Consider the following 6991-nt stretch of genomic DNA (forward strand, 5'->3'; position numbering starts at 1 on the left):
CATAATCATAATACAATGAGTATTACATAAATAGAATGAACTATAGTATGCATTTGGAAAGAATCCAAGCCAAAAAGTTAGGATAAAATTTTGGTCACCAAATGTTCCTCCTTTGGAAACGAATTTACGTTAAACTTTATTATGGGAAAGTAAATTGTTAATTAGGTCCATAATCATCATACAATGAGTATTACGTAAATAGAACTAACTATAGTAGGAATTTGGCAAGAATCCAAGCCAAAAAGGTAGGATAAAATTTTGGTCACCAAAGGTTCCTCCTTTGGAGATGAACTTACGTTAAACTTATTTATGGGGAAGTAACTTGTTAATTAGGTCCATAATCATCATACAATGAGTATTACGTAAATGGAACGAACTATAGTAGGAATTTGGCAAGAATCCAAGCCAAAAAGGTAGGATAAAATTTTGGTCACCAAAGGTTCCTCCTTTGGAGATGAACTTACGTTAAACTTTATTATGGGGAAGTAACTTGTTAATTAGGTCCATAATCATCATACAATGAGTATTACGTAAATAGAACTAACTATAGTAGGAATTTGGCAAGAATCCAAGCCAAAAAGGTAGGATAAAATTTTGGTCACCAAAGGTTCCTCCTTTGGAGATGAACTTACGTTAAACTTATTTATGAGGAAGTAACTTGTTAATTAGGTCCATAATCATCATACAATGAGTATTACGTAAATGGAACGAACTATAGTAGGAATTTGGCAAGAATCCAAGCCAAAAAGGTAGGATAAAATTTTGGTCACCAAAGGTTCCTCCTTTGGAGATGAACTTACGTTAAACTTTATTATGGGGAAGTAACTTGTTAATTAGGTCCATAATCATCATACAATGAGTATTACGTAAATGGAACGAACTATAGTAGGAATTTGGCAAGAATCCAAGCCAAAAAGGTAGGATAAAATTTTGGTCACCAAAGGTTCCTCCTTTGGAGACAAACTTAAGTTAAACGTTATTATGGGGAAGTAACTTGTTAATTAGGTCCATAATCATCATACAATGAGTATTACGTAAATAGAACTAACTATAATAGGAATTTGGCAAGAATCCAAGCCAAAAAGGTAGGATAAAATTTTGGTCACCAAAGGTTCCTCCTTTGGAGATGAACTTACGTTAAACTTTATTATGGGGAAGTAACTTGTTAATTAGGTCCATAATCATCATACAATGAGTATTACGTAAATAAAACGAACTATAGTAGGAATTTGGTAAGAATCCAAGCCAAAAAAGTAGGATAAAATTTTGGTCACCAAAGGTTCCTCCTTTGGAGACAAACTTAAGTTAAACGTTATTATGGGGAAGAAACTTGTTAACTAGGTCCATAATCATAATACAATGAGTATTACATAAATAGAATGAACTATAGTATGCATTTGGAAAGAATCCAAGCCAAAAAGTTAGGATAAAATTTTGGTCACCAAATGTTCCTCCTTTGGAAACGAATTTACGTTAAACTTTATTATGGGAAAGTAAATTGTTAATTAGGTCCATAATCATCATACAATGAGTATTACGTAAATAGAACTAACTATAGTAGGAATTTGGCAAGAATCCAAGCCAAAAAGGTAGGATAAAATTTTGGTCACCAAAGGTTCCTCCTTTGGAGATGAACTTACGTTAAACTTATTTATGGGGAAGTAACTTGTTAATTAGGTCCATAATCATCATACAATGAGTATTACGTAAATGGAACGAACTATAGTAGGAATTTGGCAAGAATCCAAGCCAAAAAGGTAGGATAAAATTTTGGTCACCAAAGGTTCCTCCTTTGGAGATGAACTTACGTTAAACTTTATTATGGGGAAGTAACTTGTTAATTAGGTCCATAATCATCATACAATGAGTATTACGTAAATGGAACGAACTATAGTAGGAATTTGGCAAGAATCCAAGCCAAAAAGGTAGGATAAAATTTTGGTCACCAAAGGTTCCTCCTTTGGAGACAAACTTAAGTTAAACGTTATTATGGGGAAGTAACTTGTTAATTAGGTCCATAATCATCATACAATGAGTATTACGTAAATAGAACTAACTATAATAGGAATTTGGCAAGAATCCAAGCCAAAAAGGTAGGATAAAATTTTGGTCACCAAAGGTTCCTCCTTTGGAGATGAACTTACGTTAAACTTTATTATGGGGAAGTAACTTGTTAATTAGGTCCATAATCATCATACAATGAGTATTACGTAAATAAAACGAACTATAGTAGGAATTTGGCAAGAATCCAAGCCAAAAAAGTAGGATAAAATTTTGGTCACCAAAGGTTCCTCCTTTGGAGACAAACTTAAGTTAAACGTTATTATGGGGAAGAAACTTGTTAACTAGGTCCATAATCATAATACAATGAGTATTACATAAATAGAATGAACTATAGTATGCATTTGGAAAGAATCCAAGCCAAAAAGTTAGGATAAAATTTTGGTCATCAAATGTTCCTCCTTTGGAAACGAATTTACGTTAAACTTTATTATGGGAAAGTAAATTGTTAATTAGGTCCATAATCATCATACAATGAGTATTACGTAAATAGAACTAACTATAGTAGGAATTTGGCAAGAATCCAAGCCAAAAAGGTAGGATAAAATTTTGGTCACCAAAGGTTCCTCCTTTGGAGATGAACTTACGTTAAACTTATTTATGGGGAAGTAACTTGTTAATTAGGTCCATAATCATCATACAATGAGTATTACGTAAATGGAACGAACTATAGTAGGAATTTGGCAAGAATCCAAGCCAAAAAGGTAGGATAAAATTTTGGTCACCAAAGGTTCCTCCTTTGGAGATGAACTTACGTTAAACTTTATTATGGGGAAGTAACTTGTTAATTAGGTCCATAATCATCATACAATGAGTATTACGTAAATGGAACGAACTATAGTAGGAATTTGGCAAGAATCCAAGCCAAAAAGGTAGGATAAAATTTTGGTCACCAAAGGTTCCTCCTTTGGAGACAAACTTAAGTTAAACGTTATTATGGGGAAGTAACTTGTTAATTAGGTCCATAATCATCATACAATGAGTATTACGTAAATAGAACTAACTATAATAGGAATTTGGCAAGAATCCAAGCCAAAAAGGTAGGATAAAATTTTGGTCACCAAAGGTTCCTCCTTTGGAGATGAACTTACGTTAAACTTTATTATGGGGAAGTAACTTGTTAATTAGGTCCATAATCATCATACAATGAGTATTACGTAAATAAAACGAACTATAGTAGGAATTTGGCAAGAATCCAAGCCAAAAAAGTAGGATAAAATTTTGGTCACCAAAGGTTCCTCCTTTGGAGATGAACTTACGTTAAACTTTATTCTGGGGAAGTAACTTGTTAATTAGGTCCATAATCATCATACAATGAGTATTACGTAAATGGAACGAACTATAGTAGGAATTTGGCAAGAATCCAAGCCAAAAAGGTAGGATAAAATTTTGGTCACCAAAGGTTCCTCCTTTGGAGACAAACTTAAGTTAAACGTTATTATGGGGAAGTAACTTGTTAATTAGGTCCATAATCATCGTACAATGAGTATTACGTAAATAGAACTAACTATAATAGGAATTTGGCAAGAATCCAAGCCAAAAAGGTAGGATAAAATTTTGGTCACCAAAGGTTCCTCCTTTGGAGATGAACTTACGTTAAACTTTATTATGGGGAAGTAACTTGTTAATTAGGTCCATAATCATCATACAATGAGTATTACGTAAATAAAACGAACTATAGTAGGAATTTGGCAAGAATCCAAGCCAAAAAAGTAGGATAAAATTTTGGTCACCAAAGGTTCCTCCTTTGGAGATGAACTTACGTTAAACTTTATTCTGGGGAAGTAACTTGTTAATTAGGTCCATAATCATCATACAATGAGTATTACGTAAATGGAACGAACTATAGTAGGAATTTGGCAAGAATCCAAGCCAAAAAGGTAGGATAAAATTTTGGTCACCAAAGGTTCCTCCTTTGGAGACAAACTTAAGTTAAACGTTATTATGGGGAAGTAACTTGTTAATTAGGTCCATAATCATCGTACAATGAGTATTACGTAAATAGAACTAACTATAATAGGAATTTGGCAAGAATCCAAGCCAAAAAGGTAGGATAAAATTTTGGTCACCAAAGGTTCCTCCTTTGGAGATGAACTTACGTTAAACTTTATTATGGGGAAGTAACTTGTTAATTAGGTCCATAATCATCATACAATGAGTATTACGTAAATAAAACGAACTATAGTAGGAATTTGGCAAGAATCCAAGCCAAAAAAGTAGGATAAAATTTTGGTCACCAAAGGTTCCTCCTTTGGAGACAAACTTAAGTTAAACGTTATTATGGGGAAGAAACTTGTTAACTAGGTCCATAATCATAATACAATGAGTATTACATAAATAGAATGAACTATAGTATGCATTTGGAAAGAATCCAAGCCAAAAAGTTAGGATAAAATTTTGGTCACCAAATGTTCCTCCTTTGGAAACGAATTTACGTTAAACTTTATTATGGGAAAGTAAATTGTTAATTAGGTCCATAATCATCATACAATGAGTATTACGTAAATAGAACTAACTATAGTAGGAATTTGGCAAGAATCCAAGCCAAAAAGGTAGGATAAAATTTTGGTCACCAAAGGTTCCTCCTTTGGAGATGAACTTACGTTAAACTTATTTATGAGGAAGTAACTTGTTAATTAGGTCCATAATCATCATACAATGAGTATTACGTAAATGGAACGAACTATAGTAGGAATTTGGCAAGAATCCAAGCCAAAAAGGTAGGATAAAATTTTGGTCACCAAAGGTTCCTCCTTTGGAGATGAACTTACGTTAAACTTTATTATGGGGAAGTAACTTGTTAATTAGGTCCATAATCATCATACAATGAGTATTACGTAAATGGAACGAACTATAGTAGGAATTTGGCAAGAATCCAAGCCAAAAAGGTAGGATAAAATTTTGGTCACCAAAGGTTCCTCCTTTGGAGACAAACTTAAGTTAAACGTTATTATGGGGAAGTAACTTGTTAATTAGGTCCATAATCATCATACAATGAGTATTACGTAAATAGAACTAACTATAATAGGAATTTGGCAAGAATCCAAGCCAAAAAGGTAGGATAAAATTTTGGTCACCAAAGGTTCCTCCTTTGGAGATGAACTTACGTTAAACTTTATTATGGGGAAGTAACTTGTTAATTAGGTCCATAATCATCATACAATGAGTATTACGTAAATAAAACGAACTATAGTAGGAATTTGGCAAGAATCCAAGCCAAAAAAGTAGGATAAAATTTTGGTCACCAAAGGTTCCTCCTTTGGAGACAAACTTAAGTTAAACGTTATTATGGGGAAGAAACTTGTTAACTAGGTCCATAATCATAATACAATGAGTATTACATAAATAGAATGAACTATAGTATGCATTTGGAAAGAATCCAAGCCAAAAAGTTAGGATAAAATTTTGGTCACCAAATGTTCCTCCTTTGGAAACGAATTTACGTTAAACTTTATTATGGGAAAGTAAATTGTTAATTAGGTCCATAATCATCATACAATGAGTATTACGTAAATAGAACTAACTATAGTAGGAATTTGGCAAGAATCCAAGCCAAAAAGGTAGGATAAAATTTTGGTCACCAAAGGTTCCTCCTTTGGAGATGAACTTACGTTAAACTTATTTATGGGGAAGTAACTTGTTAATTAGGTCCATAATCATCATACAATGAGTATTACGTAAATGGAACGAACTATAGTAGGAATTTGGCAAGAATCCAAGCCAAAAAGGTAGGATAAAATTTTGGTCACCAAAGGTTCCTCCTTTGGAGATGAACTTACGTTAAACTTTATTATGGGGAAGTAACTTGTTAATTAGGTCCATAATCATCATACAATGAGTATTACGTAAATGGAACGAACTATAGTAGGAATTTGGCAAGAATCCAAGCCAAAAAGGTAGGATAAAATTTTGGTCACCAAAGGTTCCTCCTTTGGAGACAAACTTAAGTTAAACGTTATTATGGGGAAGTAACTTGTTAATTAGGTCCATAATCATCATACAATGAGTATTACGTAAATAGAACTAACTATAATAGGAATTTGGCAAGAATCCAAGCCAAAAAGGTAGGATAAAATTTTGGTCACCAAAGGTTCCTCCTTTGGAGATGAACTTACGTTAAACTTTATTATGGGGAAGTAACTTGTTAATTAGGTCCATAATCATCATACAATGAGTATTACGTAAATAAAACGAACTATAGTAGGAATTTGGCAAGAATCCAAGCCAAAAAAGTAGGATAAAATTTTGGTCACCAAAGGTTCCTCCTTTGGAGACAAACTTAAGTTAAACGTTATTATGGGGAAGAAGCTTGTTAACTAGGTCCATAATCATAATACAATGAGTATTACATAAATAGAATGAACTATAGTATGCATTTGGAAAGAATCCAAGCCAAAAAGTTAGGATAAAATTTTGGTCACCAAATGTTCCTCCTTTGGAAACGAATTTACGTTAAACTTTATTATGGGAAAGTAAATTGTTAATTAGGTCCATAATCATCATACAATGAGTATTACGTAAATAGAACTAACTATAGTAGGAATTTGGCAAGAATCCAAGCCAAAAAGGTAGGATAAAATTTTGGTCACCAAAGGTTCCTCCTTTGGAGATGAACTTACGTTAAACTTATTTATGGGGAAGTAACTTGTTAATTAGGTCCATAATCATCATACAATGAGTATTACGTAAATGGAACGAACTATAGTAGGAATTTGGCAAGAATCCAAGCCAAAAAGGTAGGATAAAATTTTGGTCACCAAAGGTTCCTCCTTTGGAGATGAACTTACGTTAAACTTTATTATGGGGAAGTAACTTGTTAATTAGGTCCATAATCATCATACAATGAGTATTACGTAAATGGAACGAACTATAGTAGGAATTTGGCAAGAATCCAAGCCAAAAAGGTAGGATAAAATTTTGGTCACCAAAG

Source organism: Medicago sativa, chromosome 8 (genome assembly GCF_051527215.1).
Source record: "Medicago sativa cultivar Bolivia chromosome 8, Bolivia_mono, whole genome shotgun sequence".
NCBI classification, from domain to species: Eukaryota; Viridiplantae; Streptophyta; class Magnoliopsida; order Fabales; family Fabaceae; genus Medicago; species Medicago sativa.